The 18,433-nt window shown below is 50.1% G+C and overlaps 1 long non-coding RNA gene across 3 annotated transcripts in view; it reads right to left on the bottom strand.

Moving 5' to 3' along the window:
• The window catches only part of LOC136109818 (uncharacterized), a 116,770-nt gene that overhangs the window by 82,997 nt on the left and 15,340 nt on the right, over positions 1-18,433 (bottom strand). Inside the window, exons 2-6 of one of the 3 annotated variants that reach the window (XR_011741805.1) lie at positions 12,924-13,008; positions 12,673-12,757; positions 9,918-10,144; positions 8,299-8,432; positions 7,116-7,208 (exon numbers count right to left, since the gene is read on the bottom strand). This is a non-coding gene — a long non-coding RNA (uncharacterized lncRNA). Of the gene's footprint in view, positions 1-6,514; positions 7,209-8,298; positions 8,433-9,917; positions 10,145-12,672; positions 12,758-12,923; positions 13,009-18,433 lie in introns of those variants that run through there. The other 2 variants (XR_011741804.1, XR_011741806.1) reach the window with 2 other exon arrangements.

Here is an 18,433-nt window from a genome sequence, read left to right as displayed (position 1 = left end):
CTGAGAATTTCCGAGTCACTGCCTGAGCAAAGACATAAGTGAAACAGGGGTATGGACATGACATAGAACAAATAAAGCACACCAAAGAAATCCCTCTTTCCTGCTTTGGCATTTCCTATCTCTGACCTGCAGGGCTTGTGTTGCAAAGAAACCATGTCTATTGATGTAAAGAAGACTTAACCTTTACTCCAAAATTGCCATTGCTGGTCACATTGACAATTTCATCACACAACTGTTTCAGAACCATTTGCTCTAGAAGCTGTTTGATGAAGACAGTCAGGCTTCCATCAAAAGGAAAGTTTTAAGTTGAATTTTTTGAAATGAAGGAAACTCTCCATTGACTGGGTGGTGTGACCTGGAGCTGGTTCTGCCTTTGCTTCTCAGTTACAAGGTCAGGCAGCATCAGGCAATGATGTCCTGTCCCCTGGGACATCTCTGCTGCAGCTGCAGGGACTTATAGAACCATAGAATCATTTTGGTTGGAAAAGACCCTCAAGAACATCAGGTCCAACCATAGCCTAACCCTGGCACTACATCATGTCCCTGAGAACCTCATCTCCACATGTTCAGCCCCTCCAGGGATGGTGACTCCAGCACTGCCCTGAGCAGCCTGTTCCAATGCCCCACAGCCCTTTGGGGAAGAAATTGTTCCCCACATCCAACCTCAACCTCCCCTGGCGCAATCTGAGGCATCACCCCACAGCAAACCCCGCACGGGTCCGACTCCTCTGCACTCATGCCCAGAGCAGCTGGGCTGGAGCTTGCTTGGACTCACTACACTGCACTTGGATCAACCACAGCCACCTACTGTTCCACTTCTTTTTTTAATTCTTTTTTTTTCTAATCATCTGAGCTGTGCATGTCCACACATTCCTACACCTGCACCAAATGGTCCTGCTCTCAGCAAGTTCCCTCTGTGCGTGCAAACTAAACCAAGCCAGGACACAGGCCTGAACATGAACTTGCAATCTATAGGCTTTGATTGTTGATGACATCCCCGACCACAGGTTTTGACCCGTGCCAACCAGCGCCCTCCCAAACCGTGTCTGGGCATGGATCAGGAGCTGCTCCCAAGCGGAAATACAGGCAAGGTTGTACTGGGAGCGCAGATACAGCCCTGGGGTGCAAAGTCCTAAAATCAGGGAGCTCACAGTCCACTGTGAACTTTGTATGTTGGGCAGCGCTCAGCCAGGTTTTGTGATCAAGACTAGAAGGGGACCAAGGCCAGCACCTTCTTGGGTGGCTGCAGGAACTTGTTCTCAGCCTCCGAGCTGCTGCTGCATTTGTGTCCTGCTGGTCCCAGGGTGTCACCACACACTTTGTGTTGCTGCTGACACGCACCCATGTGCAAACTGCACAGCGAGCAAGCGGGCGGCACGCGTTACAAACGAGGTGAAAAAGAAACCAGAACCCACCACTGGATTCTTGTAGCCCTCTGCTAATTAGGTGAGACATGGTAAGACGAACCCCTGCTATCAGCCAAGCCAAGGGAATGTAAATATTTGCAGGTCTAGGTCACCAGATCCATTATTTACTGCTCTGTCATATGACTTAAGGTTTGACATAAGACTTGAGGTTTTGGGGGTTTTTGTTCTCTTTTTTTTGTATTTTTTCTTTTCACTCTGAGCGTCCCTTGATTTCTTGCCAGTTAGGTAACTGCAAAAAGAGAGGGCTGCCTTCAATATCCCACACATGCAAAACAATGATGCTACTGTGAACTCTGCCCATTAATTCCAGTTTACTGGGTGACACAAGGTGTTGGGTGCTATGAGCCAGAAAGGAACACGAGGCAGCACTTGAGCCTCCTGTCCTGCACCGGTGCCCTGGCAGCCCTGCCTGGCCCTGCACGGCCAGGACTGTTTCCATCGGGGAAAAATACAGCAACAGGGACATCTGCTACAAAACCAGGGAGCTCCACTCAAAACTTGGCCATGGGAGACACAAACTCTCTTTTTCTCCATTTCGGCAAGAACCTTCAGTTTGTACATTTACACTGGACTCTGTCCACAGGTTCCTATTCCCAATTCCTCTGCCAGAAAGTGGGGAGGGGAAGCTTTTTTTGTATTAATATTTGAAAGGAATATTTTACGTTCAAGGGGACAAGCTGCATTCATCTCCCTATAGTCCCCAGCCCAGGTTTCAAAGCCTCCTGTCAGCCAGTATCACATTGCCAGGCTGATATATTTTCTGTCATAAGTAATCAATTAGATAGAAGCATTTCAAAGGTTTCTTTTCCCTCTCCCAAATCATCTGTGTTTGCTCACTGGGGTGGTTGACACCCATGGTGGTGCAGTGCCCCATTCCCCACTGCTGACCATGGTTTTGGGCTTCCCTGAACTGCAAAGGCAATTTGTGTTGCTCAGGTCCTGCTCTCTGCTGTTCCCTCTGCTCCGGACCATCTCTGGGGATAGAACGTCAATCACGGCTGGAGTGGGAAGAAACAAGACCTCTGTCTCTGGCGCGTCACAGAGGTAAAGCCCGTATCTCCAACCCAGGGTCCGCAGATGTCCAGCAGCTTTGTGTGATCATCCAGCTTGGGCTGGTGAAAGTCTCCCTCTTTTGGGCCAAGTTCTAAAAACATCAACTATTTTCCCTTTTCACTGGAAATTTTTCACTTTTCTTCCAGAATGCAAAAAATCTACATTTCAGTTTCTTATTGGTATAAAAATAAAAAGGGGGAGAGGGAGAAGCGCACATTTCCTGTAACACTTGTTTGCAGTGATGTAGTTGGCCCTGAGAAAGAGCTTCAATGTAAAATTTCCTACTGGTGCTGCCCATGACCCGCTCTGTTCCCCCCTCGCAGGAGCCAGAGGCACCAGCTGGGCCAGGTGAGTGGATTGAGCAATTCTGGTACCAGGCAGATCACATTGCTCAGGCTTTTGTGCTCAGGAAATACCCCAAATCTCAAAGGAAGCCCCTCTCCAAACTGCCCTGCTGCTGGCAGTTCTCTGCAGGTTCCCCCATCGCACCCCACCAACCTCCTGCAAGCCCAGGCAGTCGGGGTGCGCTGTCACCTGCTGCTGTCCTTGGCACACCAGCCACATTCTAGGGTCACCTTCGCACTCTTCACACCAAACAACATTGACACACTGCTGAGAACACTCTGGGCTTCACAGCAAAGTTCTCCTGACCTGGGGAAATGCTGAAAGATGCTCTAAAATACATGGAGTCCTTTGCAAACCCCCCAAGGGACTGTGTGGCCCCCAGGCTCTGCACAGCCCTGCACCACGATGGGTATCAAAGGGGTCACCCCAAACTGGAGACAGCTCCCAACAAGCTGCCACAAACACACAAAGCTGCGAGGACACAGCAAGCAAAGGAGGGGAGTTTAATTTTACACAATCTGTAAGAAAGGAGATTAAATGGGGAGTGTGATAATGCTATAAATACCTCCAGGGAAATACCATCAAAGGAGAAAGGGGGATTATTCAAATGATCTGGAAATGGTAAAACAAGGAGTGCTGGGGCCTGAAGCTACAAATGGAAATATTTCAGGCAAGGCATTAAGAAAAACTGTCTTCGAAGCAAGAGTGATTAGGTGCAGAAATCAGCTGTCCCAACAACGAGCCAGGGCCTTATCAGAGGTATTTGAAGACGGCGTAAGCACAAGTGGGGAGGGGATGCAGATGTGACCCGGGTGAAGAAGAGGGGTCAGACCTAAATAAAAGCAGTTTGGAGCCCCCTCACCCGGGATGCTCCCGTCCCCGATACCATCAGCAGAGCCCTTGTGTGCATCAGCGCGCTCCCAGGCACTCGCCTTCCTCCTCCCGTCCTCTCTTGCAGCCTTTCTCCATCTTTTTGCATCCATTTCCCTGCCCTATGACAGAGGAAAACAAAGGCCGATGGAGCCATGTGCTGACTTTTCTGATCCAGGATAAAATGCCATATAAATATTCCAGCCAGCTCGCCACTGTGTAACTTGGCAGAGCAGCGTGAGTAACTAATGAGTAAAGCTGAAGTTGGCTGTGTAATTAAAAGTGATATATTTTTATATAGAAATGATGAGTTTTCCATCCCCAAAGCTGATAAATTTCTCAGGCTAAATTTCTCAAGCTAAGAGCCTTTTGTGGCCACTTTTTTTACACAGCACTATTTTTTTTTCTCTGCTCCCCTCCAAAAAAAATGACCAGTTTTCCCATCTACTTAATGGGCTGTAAATACTTTTCTGCTAAGATGAAAAGTCCATTTGATTTGCATTAAATCTTCATCATTACAAGCTCTCAGCTGCAGCAAGGCCCGGATACTGACACAGAATACTGCATCTTTTTCTGGAAACCTCCATTTAAAGATCCCAAGGGGGAAGAAAAAACCAAGAGGCAGTCAAAGGGAGAAGGAAAACCCATGGCACTTCTGGTATAGAGACACAAATACTCACTGGCAAGGGTGTTGCTGCTCCTGGGGGCTCCTTCACAGGGGAGAGATGCTGCTCCATCCCAGAGCATCTTTGTGCAGCAGTCCCTGGGGAGCAGCACCGAGCACCTGGCAGGATCAAGGCTGGTGCAACAAGACACTCAGGTGACAAGCAAGGTAAGGCTGTCACACTGTTGTTTTAACCACTGGGAGCAGAAAGGACCAAGGAAAAAGGATCTACCACCCCAGGGTACCCCAGCGGGGACAGCAGGGAGCTGCTGCTGCTGTGCTCCCCATCCTGACATGCTCTGCTTGACAGCAAACACCCAACACATCACTTTCTCCTCGCTTCTCGTTTCTTATTAATGACAGAGACTTTTATGTAGAAACGGGTTAATTGCTGAATGTTCAGAATTCAGGCTTTCCTGGTACTTTGTTCTGACCAAGCTTTAATGCCTGAAGCTGAACTGGCCGGATTTGTTCACAACTCCCATCTTTTCCAAACCATTACAATACATTTTTGTTTCACGCAAGATTGGCGTCTTTTCAAAATGTTCAGTTTCATTACAACCATCATATATCCCTGGATGAGTTTCAAACACAGAGTAGTACAACATCTTCACTTTATCCTCATGCCCTGGCCAAACAAAGACTGGAAACTCTTCAGCTCCCATCCCAGCTCCAGTAGAACCAGGATTTTCCATGTTGCCACTTAAGCGCTAGTTCAGCCTCATCCAAGGCTAAACTCACCCTCCACTCATGGAGGAACATGAAGGACAAGCCTGTGTTCATTCAATTTGTTGATCTCCCAGCCTGTGCACCAGGGTGTTCATTAACGGCACATGCATTGCTGTCCTTTTGGCCACTGCATCCCTTGCTGGGTAGTGGCATCTCTTTTGAACTATATTCCACACATACCAATCCCAGCTTGAGCTCCTCTGAAACACAAAAGAGGACAGAAAAAAGTTAATTGCCAGCAGCTACACACAGGTCTGGAGAGAACAGTTCTGCACAGCACCAAGGTTTTCGATCTGTCCTCTAACGCAGGGACACAACTTCACGCATGGCTATCACTGCATCAGCCCTTGATCCCGCGAGGTCCCCGTAGCAATAGACTGACCTGCACCAGTGCTTAAAAGCTACCCGCTCTGCCTTTCTTCTCAGCAAATTACAGATGATTTAGTACGTTTTGTCGATTTTTGACAGTGACGAAGAGTAAGGTCTCGAAGCAGAGCGCTCTCCACGAACACAGAGCTGAGCTCAGCACAGGGCTGCGCTCCAGCCAGAATCCCCGTCCTGATTGTCAGCTTTTCCCTTGCAATTGTGTTCAGATATTCTGTTCTCCTTTGCTGCTTCTGCACAGGCAGGGCATAGAGGCTTCTATAAGCTGTTAAACTACAGGCATGCTGCAAAACAGGAGAAGCCACACTGCAGCTGTAAATAACATGATCCCAATGAATAAATAATCTGTCCTATGAACAGGACCACAGGCTTTAGCTACTGCATGATGAAGATCACGGTAGTGAAGAGCTGGCACAGAAGAGCGGCTGAGAAGCCTGATCTCCTGCAAACCAGAGCCCAGCGAGTACCCCTGGAGAGGGCGACTCCGCTGCTGGGACTCACCAGTAGCACCAGCTCTGGAGCCTCAGAATCTCAAACCCAACCCAAGGGTGCAAGAAGCTTCCACCCAGGAGCTTTCAGACTTGGTCTAGGGCTCAAAGATGAGCAGAGAGGTGAGGTGGGCACAAAAAGCCTTTCCAGAAGCAGGTGATGCTCCCCCTGGAAGGGCTTAACAGACGAGCCCTGGGGCTGCCAGCACAGCATCCCCCCAGCCTTGGGCACACGAATGCTCCCAATGAGTCTATCTGTAGTCTCTGCCATAAAAGAGCTTCAATCAAGCTAGGATAGTAAATTCTAGTTTAAATTAAACAATCCCATTTCCTCACAATGAAGGCTGTTCACAACCAAAGCCATGTCTCGGACAAGAAGTGCTTCAGAGCACAGATTTGGCTCATAGTGTTTAAAGCAGCTGTCTTCATAAAAGCTAATAAAATACAGTTGGATAATTAAAAGCTTTAATTAAAAATGCAAACTCCAAATAGTTTCATATTAACAAGGAAACTTGTTTTGACATCTGAAATTGCTGCACAAGCTAAATTCCCATGTATTCTCTCCAGGCTATTTAGAGTTTGCTGCGTAGCTGGAAATGTCTCCTAACTGAGTCCAATCACCATGTGTTGCTGGGGACACGCACCAAAAATTGATGCTGCTTGTTTTACAACTTCACTTTTAATTATCACAGTCTGAGGCGGCAGTGAGCTTATTTGCATGCCAATCCCTGAACGCAGCCTGGGGATGGAGCAGCTTGGCACTCCGGGGATAAAATCTGTGACTCCCGGGCATGGGCTGCCAAGCTAAAATGAGGGCTGAGCAGAGCGGCAGAGTCAGCGCTGGGTGGAGGTTTCTCCAGCTTTGAATGGAGGATTCTCCAGCTCTGTCCTTTGTTGTGGCACTGGAGCATGGGGCTACGTAGTTCCACCACCATTGCCCCTGCTGTGGGTGCTGGGAGGTAGATTTTGGTAGGGCAGTGCTGGAGGTGAAGGGGAGCGGGACTGAGCCTGGACACAGGAGCTGTTGTGGCAGCTGATCGTGGGATTTTGGTCCACAGCTGGTCCCATGTTTGCAACAGCCCAAGATGAGCAAGTTTTGTGGCTCTTTCTCCTTTCTGTCCACACTAGGGTGAAGTGGAAACACATCTCTCCTACCTGAAATACTATTTCTGGCAGGGCAAGTGCAGTGGACACAGCCAGTGTCCGGGTATGGGAGCAGCATGCTGCCTGGAGAACAGAAATTTCAGCCTGCAAAGAGAAAAGAAACAGTGCCTGGGATGGCTGGAGGCTCACGGAAGCCCCAGTGCTTCTCGTAGCTTCATTTCCAAGCCCCCTGAGGCCACACAGCCAGTGGGAAGTCCCTGCTTCAGCCACATTGTCCCCTTTGGACCCTCTACAGCATCAGATCCTCTTCCACTGGGACTGATGCATGGATGCGATTTACAGCCCCTTTGCTCTAGCTGGTGTCTTGGAACAAAATACTCTTGTACCAAGTATGGTGAAACAGCAATAAATCCACCAGTGCACCCTCAGGATTACAGATCCATAAGGCTTAAAACCAATAGGGACTGATTTAATTGTGTAATTTGACATTTCTCATAACACAGACAGAAGAGCCTCTCTAAGCACCAGCTGTTACATCCCCATCACCAGAGCAACTTTTCTTTCAGCTACACATGAACTCATTTATTGGCCTTTGGCAGGGGAGATGCCACCCCAGAGCTGCTAAGGAGACCTGGATGTTGCTGCCCTTGCTATGGAAAACGGCATCTCTGGTCCAGATGCCACTGTCCAGCTTCACCTCTGAGACACTGGATCTTGTTTTATGAAACACTAACTCTTGACTTATTGGGTCATAAGAAAGCTGATTTATTTTTCCATTTCACATATTTTTATAGAAGGTAAGTGAGAATAAACTTAAAACATTTGGATTTCAACAGCCAATGGCTCTGGTTTGGCCTTGTTCAGTGTTCTATTTGTCTTTTGCTCCCTAGAAATACCTTCAAAAATTAAAATCTGGCTTCTGGCCAACCCATTGGTGAGCAGTAGAAGAACTGTGCACAGCCTCCCATGCCTTGGTGCCTTTTCTCTTCCTCTACCTTACTTTTCCACTTCTGGTTTTGTTCTGTACAGAGCACAATAAACATTTATCTGTCACAGACTAAAAATACCTGGGATAAAGGCAGTAACTTGGGACTGACACTGCACTTGGCCCAGTGCTGACCAGGAACCCTGAGACCTAAATGCATTTCTCTGTGCTAGGTGACCCCTAGCAAATGGTTTCCTCAATGCCTACCCCAGTTTCCCTATTTGCAAAAAGGGGCAATGATGGACTCACCTCCACAAAATGCTTTGTAAAAGCTCCTATCTCTTTTCTTCTGGCACTGCTGACTTCTGGAGGGTGGAAATGTTTAGTTTCTCAGCAGTCCTTGCAGCTCCACTGATCTGCTGCCAGCAGCTTGGCCCATCCTGCTGAAGAGCAACAGCCTGTGCAGGAAACCTTCTGTGCTTCCCACCCGCTTCTCCCCTCCCCTGGGTCCCCAAAGGCAAAGTTGCAGAGTGCACCGCTAAATCAGCCGATGACGGGTCCCTGTGCTCCCAAGCAGCTCCAAAAGCTGCATTCAAGAGCGACTCGCCAAGGGGAAGGGGAGCGTGGACAAGGGGCAGGTGAGACAGCACCCAACACAATAGCAGCCGCTCAGTAACGTGGGGTCCCAGGGCAGCCAGGAGGAGGGGACAGCGGTGGGGCTGGGAGGTGGGGGGAGGCCAGGGGACAGGAGAGCATCGGGGTGCGGGGCTGCAGGGCCCTGTCCCCCTGCTGCAGGAGGAGGAGGAGGGAGAGGAGGGGGAGAAAGAGGAGGAAGGCAGCAGAGGCAGCAGCGGGCCGAGAGCCCCCTCCTGCGGGCTGCAGGCTGCGCTGCTCCTGTGCTGGGGACCGCGCCATTCCCCCAGCACAGAGCGCTTCCCCGGCTCATCCTGCTGCTCTCACGCTTCTGCAGCCTCTGCTGCTCCCTGCCCAGCACCCGCTGAGCACCCCGGGAGAGGGAAGGAGGATCTGGTTGTTCCTGGGGACACCCACGGGTTCTGTCCTGCCCGAAGCAACACCCGCACCAACCCAACCTTCAGCTCTTTGCTCTTGGTGCAGATCTGGGAGTGGGAGGACCAAGAGGGACCTTTCGCCATCCCTGTGCCACCCCGACCCTGAAGCCAGCTGAGAACTGAGCCAGGGGCTGAAAGCTTTTATTCCAGCACAGTAGGGAAAATGGCAACACAACAACACAACCCTGGTGTGCCTGGCTTGTGCCGGCTCCCTCACATCAGCATGGGAAGACCAACCTCTTGGGGCAGTGACACACCACCACCCTTGGTGGAGAAAACAAAAAATCTATAAAAAAAGCTTTAACTCATACTAAACAGAATATAATACAGCTGGGAACAATCTGCACTGACCCCTGGACAAGCAACTGCATGAACTTTCAAGCCTTTTCCACCTTTAAAACATGGGGTGTTCAGAACCACATTTGATTACAAGAGTCTTTATTGAAACATCTCTCCCTTCTTCACCCAGCTGCCTGCAGCAAAAGCATGGGCATCACACCATAAGGTAAGCACTGGCCAGTTCTCCTGACTCAGACACTTTCAAGGGAGCAGCTCCCCAAAAGAAGACAAAGAGGCTGGGATCTTCTCAGCATCTTCCCTCAGCCACATCATCCTAACAGTTTCATTTCTTTAAAATCCAAAAGCTGGGGTAGAGGTGTTCAACAAATCATGCTCCAACTAAGTGCATCAAGATCATGTCATCATAGGTGACCTCATGAAAGGACAAGGTCCTGCCAGGGTAATGTGGGTAGACCCCTATCCTACCAAACACATCCATTTTGAGGGACACCTCCACATCACTGTGCCATGTAGAAAACCCTTTCCCATTCTGCAGGATGCCCCAGGAGAAATTGTTACCTGAGGTGCAGCTCTTGCTTTTCTGAACACGTCTGGTCAATGCTTCTGTACATCATGCCAAGCTAAATGCCAGCCCCAGGCATCTCATCCTCAAAGTATTATTGCAGAAGCTGGAATACAAACTCTTGTAGGACAGCACTTGATGCCGGTGGCTGAATCTTCCAGGAGGGTCTGGATATGGCTGGTCCCAGGGAGCAGTGCTGGTCACTTTTTGGTTGTCTCCAGCTCTGCATCACGTTAAGGGAAACAGAAAAATACAAAAGAGTGAATTTAAAACATAAGACAAACTTTTTTACTGTCAAGGCAGTCAAATATTAGAAAAGTTTGCCTAGAGAGGTTTTGGAGCCTCCACCCTTGCAGATATTCAAACCCAACAGGACGCGGCCCAGCAGCCTGCCCCAGCTGAGCCTTCTCTGAGCAGAGCAGTTGGACCCAGAACCGCCAGAGCTCCCTGCTAACCACAGTGATTCTGTGAAATTGTTAACAGGACCATATTCAGGAGCATTCACCAATATATGAGCTTTGTATTTAAAATCCACAGATAACCACACAAGCATTTTCTGTGACTGATGGAAGCTACGGTCATGCTAGGTTTCAGCCATGCACAATAAAACTAATTAACATGTGAAAAATCAAAGGCAAACTATGCAAGACACTCAAGAAAATTAATCTGAATTGATTTTTCAAGTGGATTAAGATAAGTCACATTAAACTTCTTTGTACCATTTTTAGCAGAATTAAAATGACCGTGACTCGGTTTAGTTCTCCTTAAATAAATGAAAGTAAACTGAATGCCTTGTAAGAGTCTCCTACCAAGGAGTTTAATCCATAAACCTTTATTTAATTTGGATTTTCTTTCCTAAGTGTCCCTATGAGTCTAAGCCAGCCCCTGAGACCCTCCCTGCTGTCAGTGGAAGGAAACAGGCATCTCCAGTGTGTGCTGCACCACCGCTGACACAGGTGTGTGCCCAAGACTCAGTGTCTCTAGAAATCTCTTACCAACCTCTACCAAGGCACATCAGTATTAAAACCACTGAAACTAGGACCTACACCTGAGGAAACTGCTCCTTGTCTTAGGTTGCAGGGCAGAGATGTGACAGTTGGGTGGTCCAGTTGCAGACACCATCACTTTGATTCCATGGATGTCTTCAGGAATAAAAGGAAAGAGAGAAGTTGCTGTGGTACCTGGGACTCCGTACCATGGGGTCGGGGCGATGGTCCCCAGCTGTGCAGGATCAGCTCCTCACATTGCCTGAAGGATGAGGACCCACCAGTCAGCGCTGCAGAAGCTCCATCCAAACGGGGGATTTTGTGAGCACATGCAGATGTGAGACTTGATTCCAGCTTTATGCTGGGCAACCCCACAGCGTCCTCTCAGCACTTTGGGTCACAGCCTGGGGCTCGGGGTGCTCTGTACAGCACCTTGTGCTACCTCCAACCCAGGACCACAGAAAACGACAGGGGACAGGGATCAGAAAGGACTCCTCGACCCTGGGATCTGGATAAGGAGCAAGGGGCTGTGCATCCCGCTCTGACCAGACACACTCTCGTGCCGCCTAGAGGCATTCCAGCTGTTTTGCAGGGCTGCCTTGACCGCCGTTTTTATAAGAAATTATTCCTGCCTGAAAACAGGAGAGAGGCCAGTTCAGCATCTCAAACACCCTGCAGTGCCAGTGCCAGAACCCCATCTCTGCTGTGATTTGGGGTGCAAAACGCTTTTTGAGATTAACACCAGCCAGCAAAGCCCTTCTCCTCATCACTGCTGGTACCTGGTAGTTTTTCCTTTCCTGAGGAAACTGGCCTGAAATACATAAACCAGTGGGATTTATGAGGCTCAGCCCCATTACTTTGTGTGGGTAAAAACTCAGACAGTTTATATCTCGTTGCTCATGAGATTTCTACTACAGACTTAAAAGAAGCCAGGATAGGTACACCGATAAAGCCCAGGCTTTCCACATCCTAAATCATTATCAGCTGACTGCTGCTGTTTATCATTTTAAGGAAAGACCAAGACAAAGCCGAAGGGGGGAGGCAGGAACCCCTGCTTTTTCTTGCCCTCTGCTCTAAGGTGGCGTTGGAGTGAGACCCAACATCCCTCTTGGTCTGGGGAATCCCTCCCCTCTCCCTTTGATCATCCCACAACCTGCTAATGCCTCATCACAACCTGTCACCGAAGCCAGGCAAGAAACAGCGCTGTCAGCTCTGAAGACATCTTGTAATCACCACCATTTCCCCATTCCCTCTCAAGATGAGACCTGAAATTATTCACCAGAAGATAAAATAGAGCGAGCTCCCGGCCTGACCCCGGTCTCAGAGGACTCACCAGGATGGTGGGTTCATGTGTCTTGTCTCAAGCGGGATGCGCTTGGTCTCTGTTGCTCACACCACGAGTTCATGCCCTTTTTATCTGGTTGTTTCTCATTCTCTAGGTCTGACAACAAAGTCCCTCCTGGATTTGAAGTTTTATCAGGACTTCTGAGAAGCTCCAGTTTCAGCAAATCAAAAGAATTCAAGATGTTCCTGGCCTGTTGTGCTCGCTGTCACAGGAGCCAGCGCAACATTACAGATCCAAAGCGATGATCTTATCACAGAGAAAGGACAATACACGGAGCTCTAGTGTGGTTCACATGTAATTTTCTGGGTTTTACTTTTTCCACTTGGTGACAGCACAGAGCTGTTATAAGCAAGCACACCCCCTCAGGTGCAGCTTTGCAAAAATAAGTAGAAGGAGATATCAGGCTCCGTGATTACCCACCTGATTCCAGAAGTTTGTCCTTCAGCCCAAAGCAAACGCAGGGATGAGCATCTACCCTGGAGTGACTCCTGAATTCACAGCACTCCTAGCCACAAAGAAACAAAAAGATTCATATGTTTTAGGCCACAATAGCGCACATTGGGGCATTTTGCAGGTGGGTACAGCACCCTGGGGCGCTCAGGACAGGCACTGCTCTCCCAGCTCCCCATCCCTCCAGTGCCTGTAATGGGAGACACCTCAGAACACCCCACCTTTAAGAAAAGCCCATGATGTGAGCAGGCATCTCCTCCAGTTCGAGTTTATTCTCTATGAAGGCTCACTTCTGCTCAGCAAGATCTGAGGAAGAAGGTGAGATTTGGCTTAATAATCACACTTGACACTTCGTATCGATTTTGCAAACCAAGGCCGGTTGTAGCTGAAAGCAAGAAGATGGTTTCAACTGCAGAAATAAATTATGCCCCACTCAGAGGATGTTTTTCTGCATAGATTGTTGGGAAAAACAATATCTCTGCTTTTTTTAGAGGCCAGGGTGCCCCAATGCGATCCCATGCAGTGATGCTTTTTGTTTTCTATCCCACGCTCAAATCACGAACCCATCCCGAGCAGGGACTTGCTGCCCAGCTGAATTTCTCCAGCAATCAGTTCTGCTCTCAGAAAGCCAAAGCCCAGCAAAACTGGTTCTTCTGCAAGCTCATGCAGCTGGGGAAGAGAGAAAAACACGCTGATAAGCATCTCCAATGGCTTCGGGATAAATTTATATCTGATCTTTTCCCTAAGACAAAATGTTTCAGTTATTTTCTCTCCTCAGCAATGGTACATTAAAATGAAGGTTAATGAGACAAGGATTAAATACCCTCAGGATGGGGAAATAAACCTTGACTTCTGGCAAGATTTGAAAGGCTTTTTACAAAACAAAGTCACGTGAACAGCGGTGTAAACGGTTCAACGTGAGATTTCCCACAGCACTTTTTATCTTAAAGCACATTGCACGTGTGAGGACAGATGAGCACCTGCCCATCTCCGTCCTGTGACGTGACACGACAGAGCCCTGAAGCCACCTGACACCCCACGGCAGCCTCAGGAGGATTTACCGCCACCAGGGGGGGACAAGGGACACGGGGCAGCTCTGATCTGTGATCCACTCTGCCCCAAATGATACTTTGGGGTGTGCAGAGCTTCCCCACCTCATCCTACAGCAACAGCCTGAGTTTGGGTCACTTTGGGTGCCCAAAACCAGTCTGTTGAACACTGGAGGGGCGATAAAGTGGTAACAGCCCTGCACGCCAAAACCTGGGCTCAAATCATGACGTAGGAAAAACACAACGAAATAAATAAAACTACCAGGGAGGGAAATGCATAGGGGGCAATACTAAGGTCAGCCAGCATCACCTTCACCTCCAGAGGTCACTGCTATGTCCCCCAAGGAGGCTCCTCCAGCTCAGGGGTTCAGTGCAGCATCAGGAGATGGAGCCACAGTTACCAACCCTATGTCTGAAGCACCGGCAGCTCCCAACAGCTCCCAACACTCTTGTGTATAGAGACAAGTGGCAAGAATACTAGGCCAGGATATAAATTGAGATTAATAAGTGTTATTCACCAGCAGACATTAAAAATTACTTATTTTAACCAGACAACTCACTGACCTGTGATAACATTTGTAGACCAGACCATAAGCTCTGACCAGAAATAGAATAAGACAAACCCAGGGAGTCACTGCTCCCCGTTTCCCCCTCTCCTCCCCATCCAGCACCAATGCCCAGCACCGGCCCTCCTTGCAGAGCTGTCCCCAGAGGTGGACCCTGGATGGAGAAGACATCTCCATGATCACCCAGCAACACCTTATTTCCACTGGCACATTTACCACCCATTGCATTGAGCAAGAGGCTCAGGTACCAACCCACTTCCAAATCACTTTCCTACTCCAGTTAAGATTCATTTCCATCAGCTCTACCTGAAAATACCAGTCCGCACCAGCCTGCAGGATCCCCCGTTGCTGGTGGTCACCTGGGTCACTGAGGCTCCCACACAGGAACCAGAGGAGGTTGGTGCCCTTTTGGCCATGAATAGCACAAGAAACAGCCCCGTTTGTCCAACATTCACATTTCCCAAACCAACGGGTGCACTGCATTACAGGTTTTCACACACTAGATGTCAGCAGAAGAATAAAAATAATACAAAGAGGTGTCTGGTGCACCAGCTTAAAAGTGGTAGCGATTGCACGAGGCCGCTAAAACTCACAAGCTGACACCAATAAATCCATGTGCTGACACCAATAAATCCGTGTGCTGACACCAATGACCAGACTGGGCAGAGGATGACAGGAAAAAAACATCCAGATGAGAGTTGGTGCCTCTCCATGAGGTCTGGACGGGACATGGTGCAACCCCAGACTGACGGGTCTGTATCAGCAAAACCTCGATACTCAGAGACCAGCAACACAGCATTTATTTTGCAGGTACATTTTCAGAGGTGGGGGGACATTCTGCTGGCCCAGGGCCCAGCATCTCCAGTACAGCTGATTTAACCGACCAGCACTGCTCCCCTGCAGACACCCTTTGAAGCCGGGATTGTGCAACGTGTCCCACAAGTACGACCTGCCCCTTGCTCCACCAGCAGAACAAACTTCAGTATAAACACCTTTCTGTGTACCAGGAGAAACGGTCCCATGCTATCAGCTTTTCTATCTTTACAGTTGTAGCAATAAAATCAGATTGCAGCCCTGGCAGCGGAGGGGATTGAATCTGTATGACGAGTGGCCCCAAGGCTTTATCTGCCCTTCCTGAGCTGGGCTGTCACCATCTCCTGCAGCTTTTACCCACTTTTTGGACAGGACTGAGAGCTGAGGAGTTTGAGGTCTGTTCTGGCTTCTCTGTAAGAGAATGGATCACCAAACCCTGGGAAAACCCCTTCCCTTAAAATCTTACACCCTACAGATTCAGCTGTGCACATTCACTGATCTCTCCTTGACTTTGGGCCCCCTGCCCAGTCTGGGCAGAGAGCACCTTACAGCAAATCCTGACACATCCTTGTGGGGCTCCTAAACCCAGAGGTGAGTTGCACCTTCAGGTCACACTGGTGCTTTGAGATGCCTATTCATAGTTTTCCTTCTAGCCCACACTCTTACCTATAGCAACTAAACCCACCAAAATGGCACTTCACGTAGAGGCAGCCTTTCAAAGACAGAGCACCCCAAAATCAAATTTGCTTTCCTCCTTCTCCCCAAGCCACCTCCATCACTCTGGGAAACACAGGTCGCCACTCGCCCTCAGATTCCTCCTCCCAGCTACTGCCCTGGAGACGGATGGGCTCTGCGGGCTGTCCCAGGCAATGGGTCTCCCCTTTCCCAGGGTCTAGGGTTTCAGACCCTCCCCATCCCAGCCTGAGGTGTCTCCCCACACGCTGACCCTGCAGGACACAGTTCAAAGCCTCCAACAGGAAAAACAGGAAAAGCCGCGCCGGCGCTCTCCGTTGACATAGTTTCGGTCTGGTTCTTGGTGTCAAAGGAGGTATTCACCTCCGCTTCGGCTCGTGGGCCCATCGTGCTGCCTGGTCCCGCCTGGCAGCTGCCGGGAGGCCCCCAGGGGAAGACAACTGCATCACATTCAGGTGCAGGCCCATGTTGGGGAGCTCCCAGCAGGTGCCATAAATCCCTGTTAGAGCAGTTTCAGGGGCACTGATGCTCTGTTCTGCTGTGGGAGGCAAACTCCATGTTTTAATTGGGACGTGCAGAGGAAAAACCATTTCTGCTCCCCTACCTGAGTCAGCACACCCCAGGGAGGCACCAGAGCCCATTAAGTATCTCCCCACTGCCAAGGTAGCAGCGAGCAAACACCGCGAGCGAGCAAACACCGCGAGGCTGCGGGTGTGAGACGAAACCAGCTGCTGGGTGCGCGGCCAGGAGATGGTGACTCAGCCCCCGTGGGCCAGTGGTATGTGGGGACACGGAGCCTCGGCGTCTGCAGCACCAGGATGGCCTCAAGCACCATCGCACTGATGGGGCCACGGCAGCGTGGGGAGCCAGGCACTTGGGCACGTCCTTGGTATGTAATTGGAGAGCATAGTCACACCAACAACAACTTTTGGCTCTAGCAAGGGACAAAGAGGAACCCAAATTGAGGATCCTCCACTTTGCTCCAGCCAGCATGCGAGGTACCATGCTGTAGTCAGGGAGGAGTTTGGAAACTCTTCCTGCGAGAGGTCTGCCAGCATCCAGAGTGCCACCACCACCTGTGTCTCACCTCCTGGCTTCCTCCCTGTCAGCAATTACCATCTATTAATCAACCCCGGCCCGCCCCAGCCCCAGGCCAAGAGGTGTACAGCAGATTTCCAAGATGTAGAGGTGGCATTTCCCGTTGAGCAGGTTTGTGGCTCTGCTGGTCCACGGGGCATTAGGTGGTGTACCCAGGATGGAGCCGAGCAGCGCCCAGGGAGGGGACCCAGCCCATCTGTCATCCCTGGGTCACACGGAAGGGCGACACATTGGCCAAGTCAGGACACAGAGGGCACAGGCAGGTCTGAGCATTCCCATAAACATGGGGTCAGCACAGTACCCTGGCCAACATCATGGCTGTGCTGATGGTACCCCATTAAAAGATGCTGCAGTGATGAACCACTGATCCCCTGGAGATCAGGAGCTGTGTCATCACCACCAGGGACACAGGGGATGAGTGACACCCCCCCCAGCATCATGCTGGGCCTCAGCCCCAAACCAAAGCCTCAGTCTACCCAGGCTGCACTAAACGCCTTATTAATACCCTCGCTGAGATCCCAGCCCCACTTCCAATCCCTCACCTACTGATTTCCTCCAGCTGCTTTGCATATGATTTACATGAAGCTGTTCAGATGGGAACAGCGCAGGCCTGGTGTGCACCCAGGAGAGGAAGACGCATGGGAGCGGGTGCGGGATGGCCCATCTGCGGAGCAGGGCCGGCAGCGCTGCTTTGAAGAACCTCACTCTGACTTTTGGCTTCTCAAAAATGCAACCACAGAAAAGAATTCTTCTCTCCAGGCCTCATCTGGCGGGGTCCCTGCTCTGAGGTCTCAGCTTCCAGCACAAAAGCAAGAAATTCTTCCTGGTGTAATGCTGTAACTCCCAGGGGCAGATGTAGCAGGAAGAGGGCACATGCAAAGGTCCCCTCTGGCTCCGGCTGCCATCACCCACCTCTCCAGATGGCACCAGCCCCATCTCCAGACGCTTTCCTGACTGCAGATGCAGAAGATGCTCCAGCTCTCCTATGTCTTTGGCATCTGCCACCTCTTTCCCGTATCTCCTTCTCGCTCCTTACACTGCTGTTTGCTGGGTCTGTCACCAAATCCATCACCATCACACATGGATGGAGATTTCCTGTGAGTCACAGACATCCTGCTGTTGGCCTCATGCTCAGCCTCCATGTCCAAGCACATGCTGCCCCAGCACTCAACAGCTTCTGTCCTTCAGAAACCACTTCCAGCATATCCACCTGGGACATCCTGGTGTTCACCATACGTGGAGAAAGCCAGCACGTTCACAGGTCAGTTGATCTGTAACGGTGCCCCAGTCACATCCAGACCAACAAGACAAACCAACATCCTCTCCAAGGATGCTCTCAGCACCCAGGTGTCTGAGGCAGCAGGTATTTTCCTCCCAGGTGGGAGACAGCCAGCCCACCCAATGCACTGGAGATATTTCTCCAGGGCTGGTGGGACATGGAGCCATGGTACATCTCCCAAACCTAAGACAGGGCAATGCTACATAAATACGCTGGTTTGGACCAACTCAAGC

The sequence above is a fragment of the Patagioenas fasciata genome, chromosome 18 (assembly GCF_037038585.1).
Source record: "Patagioenas fasciata isolate bPatFas1 chromosome 18, bPatFas1.hap1, whole genome shotgun sequence".
In the NCBI taxonomy this organism is placed as follows: domain Eukaryota; kingdom Metazoa; phylum Chordata; class Aves; order Columbiformes; family Columbidae; genus Patagioenas; species Patagioenas fasciata.
This window is presented reverse-complemented; position numbering and strand designations above follow the sequence as displayed.